At 50.6% G+C, this 12,726-nt stretch overlaps 1 protein-coding gene across 2 annotated transcripts in view; it reads right to left on the reverse strand.

Annotated features, from left to right (window-relative positions):
• The window catches only part of CBY1 (chibby family member 1, beta catenin antagonist), a 628,117-nt gene that overhangs the window by 593,710 nt on the left and 21,681 nt on the right, over nt 1-12,726 (reverse strand). Inside the window, exon 1 of one of the 2 annotated variants that reach the window (XM_050806377.1) lies at nt 5,558-5,561. The exons of the other annotated variant lie outside the window; for it this stretch is intronic. The gene's annotated coding sequence lies outside the window, so the exon portion shown is untranslated. Of the gene's footprint in view, nt 1-5,557; nt 5,562-12,726 lie in introns of those variants that run through there. 2 annotated transcript variants of the gene reach the window in all.

Genomic DNA, 12,726 nt, shown 5'->3' on the forward strand with positions numbered 1-12,726 from the left:
AGAATGGGGAAATGACGCCTGCCACCAGGTATTTGTGAAAGTCAAGATTAAAAGGAGAGGCTGGGGCGAGGTGGCTCATGCCTGTAATCCCAGCACTTTGGGAGGCCGAGGAGTGTGCATCATGAGGTCAGGAGTTGGTATAAGATCTGGATCATATATCTGGACCAGCCTGGCCAACATGGTGAAACCCCGTCTCTACTAAAAACACAAAAATTAGCCAGGCGTCGTGGTATGCACCTGTAATCCCAGATACTCAGGAGGCTGAGGCAGGAGAATCCTTGAACCCAGGTGGTGGAGGTTGCAGTTAACCGAGATTGCACCATTGCAGGCCAGCCTGGGTGACAGAGCCAGACCCCATCTCAAAAACAAAAGATTAGAAGGAAAAACAGGTGTGAATGCTTTGTAAACAATTTGCTTGGCACAGCTGTCACTCTGACCTCAAAACCCCCTACCCACTCTGGCCTTTCTTCCCAGGTTGGGGAAGATGCCCCTCTTTGCTGCCTTGTTCAGCCGTTGCCTGCAGGCTCCGCTCTAATTCACCTCTTCCCGGCAGGCTTAGCAGACGATCTCAGCTCATATATCTTGCTCCCTTTTCTGAGCTCCTGAGCAATTGCTATTTGAATCATTCGTTCAGCAATTTGCTGTGTATTTGCCTTGTGAAATCTCTTCATGGTTTTCCTGAGCCAATTCTGCAGTGATTGATTTATTACATGCTTGTATTCTGTCTGGCAAGGTTTTTATCCCCTTTAAATGTGGGGCTTAGAGCTCACAGTTTGATAAATTATAAAACGCTTCTCCATGTCCCTCTTCTTGTATTCTGTTTCTCTACTGACTTTTTTTTTTTAAGATGGAGTCTTGCTCTTTCACCCAGGCTGGAGTGTGAAGTGGCACAATCTCAGCTGATTTCAACCTTTGCCTCCTGGGTTCAAGTGATTCTCCTGCCTCAGCCTCCCAAGTAGCTGGGACTACAGGCGCCTGCCACCACGCTGGCTAATTTTTGCAATGTTTTTTCTTTTTTCTTTCTTTTTCTTTTCTTTTTTTTTTTTTTTTTTTTTTTTGAGATGGAGTCTCGCTCTTGTCGCCCAGGCTGGAGTGCAATGGCATGATCTCAGCTCACTGCAACCTCTGCCTCCGGGTTCAAGCAATTCTCCTGCCTCAGCCTCCTGAGTAGCTGGAATTACAGGCCCCCACCACTGTGCCCAGCTAATTTTTTGTATTTTTAGTAGAGATGGGGTTTCACCATATTGGCCAGGCTGGTCTCGAACTCCTGACCTCAGATGATCCACCCACCTCGGCCTCCCAAAGTGCTAGGATTACAGGTGTGAGCCACCACACCCGGCCTCTTTCTCTACTTACTTTCTAATCTCTGGCACCCCCATCTTCCGTAGGATACTTGGAATTCATCAACAGGTGTCATTGTGACAGACAAGAAAAAGGAAATTGGATTGCTTTGTAATACCTGTTGGTGTGAAAATGTCACAATCCGCTTAGCTTTTTTAGCAGAGGGGGTCACCGGAATCAGCCCACACAGCAGAGGAACATGTCCCAGTCAATTGAGGGGGTCTGGTTGGGACCAGGAATCTATTTGATGGAAAAGAACATTCAAGTACCTTATTCTGTCACCCAAATAAGCACTTGTTGTCTTTCCAGCTGGACAGGAAGCCCCTGGTCGGGGGGCAGGTGCTCTGTTTTGCCCTTCTCTGAATTGCCCACAAAGTCCAGCACATACCTGGCTGCAAATCTAGTGCTTGCAGAAATCGCTGCAGCTTTAGTATGAGACGAGACTTTCTCTGGGTCCAGGAAGAGAGGACTTGGATGGGCAGAGGGAGTCAAGAGGGTTGGATGTCTCAGAGAAGAGATGAGGAGGACCTCAACAGGGACAGTAGCAGTGGCCCGTTTCCTCCACAAGGCTGGAATCACCAGGCCATGTCTAGGTCCTGAATTTTGGAGCTCCCCTAGCCCAGGGTGACTCCAGTTCAAATCCCAGCTCCGTTCTTTTAGCTGGAGGACCTTGGACAAGTCACCCTTTGTCTCTGAGCCTTGGTGTCTGTGGAGTGAGGATGATGATCCTCCCAAGACAGTAGTTAAAAAGAGGAAGACAGGCTGGGCACAGTGGCTCACACCTCTAATCCCAGCACTTTGGGAGGCCAAGGTGGGTGGATCACCTGAGGTCAGGAGTTCAAAACCAGCCTGGCCAACATGGCAAAACCCCGTCTCTACTAAAAATACAAAAAATTAGCCAGGCGTGGTGGCACATGCCTGTAGTCCCAGCTACTTGGGAGGCTGAGGCATGAGAATTGCTTGAATGCGGGAGGCAAAGGTTGGAGTGAGCCAAGATTGCACCAGTGCATTCCAGCCTGGGCAACAGAGTGAGACTCCGTCTTAAATAAGGAAATAAATAAATAAATAAATAAATAAATAAATAAATAGGGGAAGGCAAAAAAGGAGAACCAGATGTGAAAGTGTTTTGCGAGTGATTCAAAGAGCACAGATGTCAGAGGTTTTTATGGTCCTTCTGTTTATAGTTATTTTGCTGAACCCCTGCAGAGATCAGGGCTGATGGTACATTTAACGAACACTAAGATGCTCAGGCCTCTGCATCAGACTTGGCTGGGAAGTGTCTTAAATGCAGATTCCTGGGCTCCAGCTCAGACCTGTTGGATTGGAATCTCTGGGGAAGGGGAGATCTTGGGGACTGCATTTTCACAACACTCTGAGGGTGACGCCAATGCCTGCTGCAGTTTGAGGACCTCTGTGCCAGAAGCTGCGAACACGCAGTGTCTGTGCACACCTAGGTGGGCCTGTGCGAGGTACCAGCAATCCCTGCCCCCAGGGCCTCACCATCCCGGATAATCCAGGGTGTTGCATGGGCCTGGAGGAGGGGCTCCTGCCCAACCAAAGGCCAGCGAAGCCTTCCTGGAGGAGGTGCTGGTGGTGCCCAGGCTGAGGCAAGGAAAGGGAAAGAGGGAAAGGTGCAAAGGCTTCCCGTGGCCGGTGGTGGAGGGGACAAGGCACAGTCCCAGGACCCTGGGAATCAGTCTGGCGAGGGAGACAGACTCAGAGGGCCTCAGAGGGGAGGCCTGGGTGGAGCCCCTTCCTCAGGATGGGTAGGATTCTAGGGGTTGAAATCAAGGTCAGGACATCCACCCACTCCCAGGAGGCTGAGCTAGGGCTGCGGGTCACACCCTCCCTCTTCAGCTCGCATCTCCTCCTGCCCTGAGGCTACTCCTGAGTCCGTCCAGGTGGCAAGGCAAGTGACCTCTGTCCTGGCCTGGCCCTGCCACTGAAAGTTGTGTGACCCTGGGCCTGGGTCCCCTCCAAGCTTCCATCCCTGTGGCTCCCTCTGAGATTCAATCCACAAGGGCTGGCTCTGCCGCCCACATTCCTGGGGAAGTGCTGCCACCCGGTGGCCATTAGGAAAAACAGCTCCTGAAGCACGCGGCCAGCTATAGAGCCCCCAGCTTTCCGCACACTGTCGCCTGACTCAGGGATGCCGGGGAGCTCAGGGGTCCATACACTTTGTGGACGGGTGAGCTGGTCTTGCCCACGCCAGCTCTGTGCCTGGCTGCCCGCTCTGCAGCCACCGCTGTCCCCCAGCCCAGGCCTGCAATCCTCCCTACTTAAAGGTCCAGAAGCTGGAGTGGGTTGCTGGAATTCAGTTCAGTTCGTCGTCAACATAGACATTTAGAGTGTGGGCTTTCAGGTCAAGCAGAGGACAGTGACCCTGGCGGCTAAGGCTGGGTGCCTTCTGTGCAGTAGCCCGGAATCGAGCAGCTTCCATTCCTTTCTTCACACGAGCCTCACGGCTGTGCGGTGATCCCACACTCTCACCCATTCACTCACTCATTCATTCAGTACGTATTTCTTGAGCACCTACTACATCCAGGTCACACACCAGGGAACAAGATGAGCAAGGCCCTGCCCTGACAGAGGCCTCGTGAGTGGGAGGAGCAGGCAATCAACTGGTAAGCAAAGAATTGGCTGCTTCCAGCTGGTGGCAGACACCAGAGATTTTATAAAATGGAGGGGTGGGAAAGGTGATGGGTACAGTGGTGTGATCTCGGCTCACTGCAACCTCCACCTCCTGAGTTCAAGTGATTCTCCTGCCTCAGCCTCCCAAGTAGCCGGGATTACAGGCAAGCACCACCACACCCGGCTAATTTTTGTGTTTTTTGTAGAGATGGGATTTCACCATGTTGGTCAGGCTGGTCTCAAACTCCTGACCTCAGATTATCTGCCCACCTCGGCCTCCCAAAGTGCTGGGATTACAGGCATGAGCCACTGTGCCTGGCCCAGGGAGTTACTTTTTTTTTTTTTTTTTTTTTTTTTTTGAGACGAGTCTCGCTCTGTCCCCCTGGCTGGAGGGCAGTGGTGCGATCTCAGCTCACTGCAAGCTCCGCCTCCCGGGTTCCCGCCATTCTCCTGCCTCAGCCTCCTGAGTAGCTGGGACTACAGGCGCCCGTCACCGCGCCCGGCTAATTTTTTGTATTTTTAGTAGAGATGGGGTTTCACCGTGGTCTCGATCTCCTGACCTTGTGATCTGCCCGCCTCGGCCTCCCAGAGTGCTGGGATTACAGGCATGAGCCACTGTGCCTGTCCCAGGGAGTTCTTTAGATGCGCCGCTTTGAAAGGGTCTCTCTGAGGAAGTGCTCAGGGACGCCTGAGAGGAAGCTGCAGGGTGTTTCTGTGGCAGGTGTGCACTGTCACCCTCGAGCGGCCTGAGAAGAGGCAGCGCAGCCAGCAGGGACCAGTCCTGCGTTATCCCCCTCATGTCACCGATGCCTGCAGAGTGGCTGGTGATGGGGCCTGCGCTTGCTTGCTAACCAGTCTCTGGTCTGTTTTCTACAGACAGCCAGGTCCCTGAGGGCAGAAACCTGGCCCATCCAGGTCACACCTCTGTCCCCAACACCTAGCACACTGTCTAGCCTGGGGTGACGCTCAATACCTGTCTGTTAAATGAATGAGTAACTGTGTCATCAAAAGTAGAAGGCCAGATATCAGGCGATGGCCAGAGATAGCAGAGGCCTCAAGTGCTGGCATCAGAATCCCAGACTCGATCTGCCTGGCACTGAGGAGCCACAGAAGACTCTGGCTAGGAAGGGAAAGGGCAGTCAGGCCTGTGTTTGCCTGGAGCCCCCTGGCTACCATCGACAGGCTGGAGGGAGCAGGGGGGCCCGCTGGTGGGGGTGGGAACACCACCCCCCGAGTCTGAAGCAAGGTGGGGACAGGGCACAGGGGCCAAACCACTGGGAGGCTGGGTTGGGGCAGCAGAAGGCAGGCCTGGTGGGGTGGGCCAGCCCTGAGGACAGCGGGTCAGGAGGGTCACCTTCCTCTTGGGACGGGAAAGTGTCTCCCACTAAGGTGGCAGCCGTGGAGGCCAGGGAGGGGATTAGTGTGGCTCAGGGGCATCTGCATCCTTCTAGAAGCCTGTTCTTAGCTTTGATGGAGCCCTGGCTCTCACCACCCTTGGGGTACAGGGCAGCTATCTCCTGTCTTCTCCAGCGCCTCCTCCAGTCAGCTGCCTCTAGCCAGAGGTGGGAGGTGGGTTTCCGTGGGGCCCCAAGTCCCCCCAGCCACCCCCAAAGTGGATCTATTCCTGGCTTGGCTTGGCGTGTAATGGGCTGACCTCTGCCCTCCCCTCCACCCCCGCCCCCCAGTGCCCTGCCCCCTGGGTTAGGTCAGTGATGAAAGCTGGTGGGAGCCCAGGGGGGTGGGGAGGAAAGGGACAGAGCCTGATTGTTCCCCAGCCTGGCAGCACAGTGGCTGGCTCATTGCGCTCGCCCTCTCTCTCTCCTCCCTCTCCTTTGCAGGGTTCTCAAACTCAAGTGGGAAGCTATTTCTCTTGCAGATGCCGCAACACCCCATCCCCACCTCTCCCTCAGAGGTTCCGAATCTTCGGGACTGTAGCGGGTTGGAGGCCCATGGTTCAGACACAGGCAGGGAAGGCTGGTGGGACCACACTTTGGAAAGAGCCCGGGACCACAGCCAGAAGACCTTGGGTGTCACTGGCCCCCTCTGAGCCTCAGTGACCTCAGTGTGGAATGGGGTCTTGGGATGCAAAGAGCAAGGCCAGCCTAGAGGAGAGGGATGAGGACAGCAGGTGAAACTGATGTGAATGCGCCTGGTCCTTCCTTTCTCCTCACCTGCCACGCCCCCACCTTCAATATCCCTGTGTGCGGCGGTCTCTGCCGGGCTCTTTGTCCCATGGGTCTCGGTGGCCACCTCTGCACTGATAAATCCCAGACTGGCCTAAAGACCGTAGCTGTACGCCTGGCCTTGACAGCGGGTAAGGCCGGTGTCCCGCCTCGTTCTGTAGGAGTGTCTCAGCTATTCTTACTGCTTTGCTCTTTCTCACTGATTTTTGGAATCAGCTTGATAACCTCCATCAGAAAGCCTGTTGGGTTTTGATCAGGACTGAGTTTAATTGACATTAATTTGGGGAGAATGAACATCCTTATACTGAATCTATGCAACTTAATAGCTGTCTCTTTGCATTCACTTACCTCTTTTATTTCTTATTAAGGAAATTTTTTAAAGTACAAAATTAGAGAGAAGAGAGTAATGACACTTTTGTTACCTAACACCAAGTTGCCCAGTGATCCCTCACAGCCACTCCATTTTCAGCCACAACCCTGCCCACGCTGCATCCCTTCCTCCAGGCCTGCTTTCCTTATGGTGAAGCAAATATTGAGGATTTTCTTTCATGTCTTCCAATAACATTTTTTGTCTATGTTTTTATTTTCAAATAATTTTAGACTCACATGAAGTTGCAAAAATAGTACAGAAGGGTCCCGGGTATGCTTTTCCCAGTTTCCACCAAAGGTAACATCTTACTAGATGTTAGCTAGAGTACTTGACCACAGAACCTTATTCAGAGTTCACTAGTTCTGCATGCATTCATGTAGGTGTGTGTGCACATGTGTGTGTATGCCTCTGTGTGTGCGTGTGTGTGTGTGTGTGTAGTTCTCTACAATTCATCACAAGTGGATTCATGTAGCCACCATCGCAATTAAGATACAGAACTGACCAGGCATGGTGGCTCACCCCTGTAATCCCAGCACTTTGGGAGGCTGAGGCGGGCAGATCGCTTGAGCTTAAGAGTTCAAGACCAGCCTGGGCAGCATGGCGAAACACCATCTCTACCAAAAATACAAAAATTAGCCAGGCACAGTGATGCACACCTGTGGTCCCAGCTATTCAGGGAGAGGCTGAGACAGGAGGATCACTGGAGCCCAGGAAGTGGACGCTTCTGTGAGCCAAGATCACACTCACTACTGCACTCCAGCATGGACGACAGAGCGAGACTCTGTCTCAAAAAGAAAAAAAAATACAGAACTGTTCTATCTTCCGTCATCACAGACCCTCCATACTACTCATTTATGGTAACCTCCCCCCCCATTTCCCTCCCCTCCCTACCCCAACCCCTAGCTACCACAACTCTGTGCTCTGTCTCTACAGTTTTGTCACTGTGACAATGTTACATTAATGGAGCTCCTCAGCATGTAACCTTTCAAATTAGGCTTTTTTTTTTTTTGCTGGGCACGGTTACTCATGCCTGTAATCCCAGCACTTTGGGAGGCCGAGGCGGGTGGATCACAAGGTCAGGAGTTCGAGACCAGCTTGACCAACACGGTGAAACCCAATCTCTAATAAAAATACAAAAATTAGCTGGGTGTGGTGGCACACGCCTGTAGTCCCAGCTACTCAGGAGGCTGAGGCAGAAGAATAGCTTGAACCCGGGAGGCAGAGGTTGCAGTGAGCCGAGATCATGCCACTGCACTCCAGCCTGGGCGACAGAGCAAGACTTCGTCAAAAAACAAACAATTCAGCATAATTCCCTAGAGCTCCATCCTTCTGGAAGCCTGTTCTTAGCTTAGCCCATCCCTTTTCATTGCTGAGTAGTATTCCATGGTATGGAGGAACTAGTTAGCTTAATCACTCACTGAAGAGCATTCAAGTTGTTTCCAATTTTTGACCATTACAGATAAAGTTGCCCTGACAATTGTGTACTTGTTTTTGTGTGGATATGAGTGTTCGTTTCTCTGATATAAATGCCCAGGTATGCTGTCACGGAGTCCTATGGTAAATGTGTGTTTAGTTTTTTAAAAAATTGCCAAATTGCCGGTTGTGAGCATGGTGGGTCACACCTATAATCCCAGGGCTTTAGAAGGCCAAGGCAGGCAGATCACTTGAGGCCAGGAGTTTGAGACCAGCCTGGCCAACATGGTGAAACTCTGTCTCTACTGAAAATACAAAAATTAGCTGGGCAGGGCATGGTGGCTCCCGCCTATAATCCTAGCACTTTGGAAGGCTGAGGTGGGTGGATTGCCTGAGCTCAGGAGTTCGAGACCAGCCAGGACAACATGATGAAACCCTGTCTCTGCTTAAATACAAAAAATTAGCTGGACATGGTGGTGCATGCCTGTAATCCCAGCTAATTGGGAGGCTGAGACAGGAGAATTGCTTGGACCTGGGAGGCAGAGGTTGCAGTGAGCCAAGATCGCACCATTGCACTCCAGCCTGGGCAACAGAGTGAGACCCTGTCTTAAAAAAAAAAAAAAATTAGTTGGGCATGGTGGCACGCACCCGTAATCCCAACTACTCAGGAGGCTGAGGCATACTGGACCCAGGAGGCTGGGCGATGAGGTCTTTAAAAAAAAAAAAATCACTTGGACCCACTTTGGGAGGGAGTCGGGCATCACGAGGTCAGGAGATCAAGAACATCCTGGCTAACACGGTGAAACCCCGTCTCTACTACCAGCCTGGGCTATAGAGGAGAAAAAAACTCTGTCTTTCAAAAAAAAAAAAAAAAAAAAAAAAAAAAAAACCAAAAAGGAAAACCATTTTTCAATGTGCCTGTACCTCAATAGCATTTTATCACCATAAATATTTTGTTAGATGTAATTTTTGTTATTATTGTAAATGGAAGATTTTTAAAAATTATATGTTGTCAGCTCTGATGTTTATAAATGCAATTACTTTTTTCTTGAGATACAATTTACATACCATAAAAATTCATCATTTGAAAGTGTACAATTCAGTGGTTTTTCCTATATTCTCAAGGTTATATACAGCCATCACTGCTATCTAATTCCAGAACATCTTCATCACACCAAAAGAAAACTTAACTCATTCATAGTCACTCCCCAAGCCCTCCTCTCCCCAGCCCCCCAAAGCCACTAATCTACTCTCTGTCACTATGGATTTGTCTATTCTGGGCATTTCATATAAATGGAATCACTTTCTATGTGGCCTTTCACCTCTGGCTTCTTTCGCTGAGCATCATGTTTTCAAGGATTATCTGTGTTTTAGCTGTAATTCGTTTTTTTGTTTGTTTTGTTTCATTTTTGTTTTGTTTTGTTTTATTCTGTTCTGTTTGAGATAGAGTCTTGCTCTGTCGCTCAGGCTGGAGTGCAGTGGCACGATCTAGGCTCATCACAACCTCCACCTCTCAGGTTCAAGCGATTCTCCTGCCTCAGCCTCCAGAGTAGCTGGGACTACAGGCGCATGCCACCACACCTGCTAATTTTTGTATTTTTAATAGAGATGGGGTTTCACTATGTTGGCCAGGCTGGTCTCGAACTCCTGACCTCAAGTGATCCACTCACCTCAGTCTCCCAAAGTGCTAGGATTACAGGCACGAGCCATCACACCCTATAATTAGTTTTTCATATTGATTGGATGTGGGAATATCCTTTCTCTGCTAAATTTCATTCATAGTTCTAATACTTTGCCAGTAGATGATTTGGGGTTTTCTATGAATAGACAATCATACCACTTATAAATAATCCCAGTTTTGCTTTTCTTTTCCAATTCTTATCCCTTCTTTCATGCCTACTTTCCAGGCTAGGACCTCAGGTACAATGTTGAATCCACTCATGGATGAGGGGCAAATCCATCCCTGATTCTAAGAAATGTGTCCATTGCTCCTTTAAGAACTCTGTGTTTGTGCTGGGATTTGTGGATAATCTTTATCAGTTTAAGGAAGTTTCTTTCTTACTTTTTTTTTTTTTTTTTTTTTGAGACACAGTCTCACTATGCACTATGTTGCCCAGGCTGGTCTCAAACTCCTGGGCTCAATCGATCCTCCCACCTCAGCCTCCCAAGTAGCTGAGATTACAGGCGCACACCACCACGCCCAGTTAAACTTGTCTTTTTTGTAAAGATGGGGTTTCACTGTGTTTCCCAGGCTGGTCTCGAGCCCCTGGGCTCAAGGGATTCGTGTGCCTTGGCCTTCTGAAGTGCTGGAAACCACCATGCCCAGTCTAAGGAAATTCCTTTCTATCCCCAGTTTGCTAAAACATTTTTATCTTAAGTAGATGTTGACCTTGATTTCCAGTGCCAAAATGATCATATGACTTTTCTCCCTTAATTCATTAATGTGATAAATTCACTAATAGATTTTTCAAATGTTAAATGAGCCTTACATTTCTAAGATAAACTCAGTTTGGGCATGATGCATGTATCTGTTTGGCTAATATCTGATTTAAGATTTTCGCATCTAATTTCACAAGCAGGGTTGGTCTATGATTTTTCCCGTGAACGCACTTTGTAAAGGGAAAGGAGCCGTCTCGAGTCTCAAGTGTCTCTCTCAGATGATCTGCCCACCTCGGCTTCCCTCTCTCCGAGTCTCTGTCTCTTTCTCAGGGTCTCTATCTGTCCTTCCCCATACACACTGCTTTGGCTTGAGGGTGGTTGGCCTAGAGGGTGCCCTCTCAGGGGACAGAGAGTGGGATGCTCCCCCAGACCCTGCAGGAGCCGCAGAGGTTGGGAGCTAGAGAGCCTGGGAGCAGCCAAGCAGCCATTGCTCCTGGGCCCCTTGCTGAAAAGCGAGGCTTGACAGAAATCCCCCATCCGTTCTCAGCCCCATACACCCAGCCCTCAGAGGAAGTGGCTAAAAAGGAGCTGGGGTCAGGGGTTAATGACCCCATTGTGCTCAGGGCTGACGGATGGCCCTGCTTGTCAGTGGCAGCCCAGGGACACCCCCTCATCCTTGGAGGGAGGGGCCCCGCTGGCCTTTGATAACCACTGGGGGCCATCATTCCTGCTGGGGGGTGCCAGGCCAGCCTCTTTGGTGGGGTCTGGTCTGCTGAGGCCCTGGCATGTAGCCCTCCGCCCCCTCTCTACACCCACCCCATTCTCTACACGGGGCTACAGGGAGCCACGGAGGGAGTTTCTGACTGAGGGCGCTGCCCGTGGCCCTCAACCCATCAATCTCGAGCACCTGGCACAGGCCTGGGCCATGCGAGCCCTGTCCATCTTCTGGACAATGGTGCCCTCAGAAGTGACCTGGCAAAGCCCAGCTCTCCCACATTTTGGATGGGGAAACTGAAGGGGTGGCTTGGACAGGAACATGACCAGGAATAGAACCAGGTCGTGTGACTTCCTGCCCAGATGTGCCAGGATGGGGCCAGCGCTGGGACATGGAGGCGAACCAGACACAGTCTCTCCCTCGAGGGACTCACAGGCTGGAAGTGGAGGGTCAGCAAGTCAACCAAAAATTATAACTGCGTGTGGAATATTCAGTAAGCACAGAGGACTAGGGGGTACCAGAAAAGGGAACCCCAGCCCAGCCAGGAGGCCAGGGAGGCTTCCAGGAGGAGAAGATGCTGAGGCTGACTCTTTTTTCTTTTTTTTTTTTTTTTTTTTTTGAGACAGTCTCATTCTATCGCCCAGGCTGCAGTGCAGTGGTGCAGTCTCAGCTCACTGCAACCTCCACCTCCTGGGTTCCAGCGATTCTCCTGCCTCAGCCTCCTGAGTAGCTGGGATTACAGGCTCCCACCAAATAATTTTTTGTATTTTTAGTAAAGATGGGGTTTCACCATGTTGGCCAGGCTGGTCTCAAACTCCTGACCTCAGGTGATCTGCCCACCTCGGCCTCCCAAAGTGCTGGGATTACAGGCACGAGCCACCATGTCTGGCCTTATTTTTTATTTATTTATTTTTGAGATAAAGTCTTGCTCTGTCTCCCATACTGGTGTTCAGTGGCACAATCTCGGCTCACTGCAGCCTTGACCTCCCAGGCTCAAGCAGTCTTCCCACTTCAACCCCCAAGTACCTGAGACCACAGGTGTGTGCCACCACACCCCGCTAATTTTTTTAATTTTTTGGAGAGATGAGGTCTTACTACATTGCCCAGGCTGGTCTCAAGTTCTTGGGCTCAAGCAATCTTGCTGTGGGGTTGATTCTTAAATGGGGAGTAGAAGTTAGACCAAAGTAGATGGGGACAGCAGGGAAAGGTATTCCAGGCAGAGGGAACAGCATATGGAAAGGCATAGAGTAAAACCAGCTGTGAGAACCACAGCAGTTCAGCAGCGAGGGAGGAGGCTAAGGAGGCCAGCAGAGGCCAGGTTTTCCAGGGCCTCATATATCGTATTAAGAAGTAAGATGCTGGACGGGCACAGTGGCTCACGCCTGTAATCCCAGCACTCTGGCAGGCCAAGGCAGGCGGATCACCCGAGGTCAGGAGTTCGAAACCAGCCTGGCCAACATGGTGAAATCCAGTCTCTACTAAAAATACAAAAATTAGCTGGGCATGATGGCACGTGTCTGTAATCCCAGCTACTCAGGAGGCTGAAGCAAGCGAATCACTTGAACCCGGGAAGGAGAGGTTGCAGTGAGCCGAGATTGCGCCATTGCACTCCAGCCTGGGCATCACAGCAAAATTCTGTCTCAAAAAAAAAAAAAAAAAAAAAAAAAAAGGCCAGGCACGGTGGCTCATGCCAC

Source organism: Macaca thibetana, chromosome 10 (assembly GCF_024542745.1).
Source record: "Macaca thibetana thibetana isolate TM-01 chromosome 10, ASM2454274v1, whole genome shotgun sequence".
In the NCBI taxonomy this organism is placed as follows: domain Eukaryota; kingdom Metazoa; phylum Chordata; class Mammalia; order Primates; family Cercopithecidae; genus Macaca; species Macaca thibetana.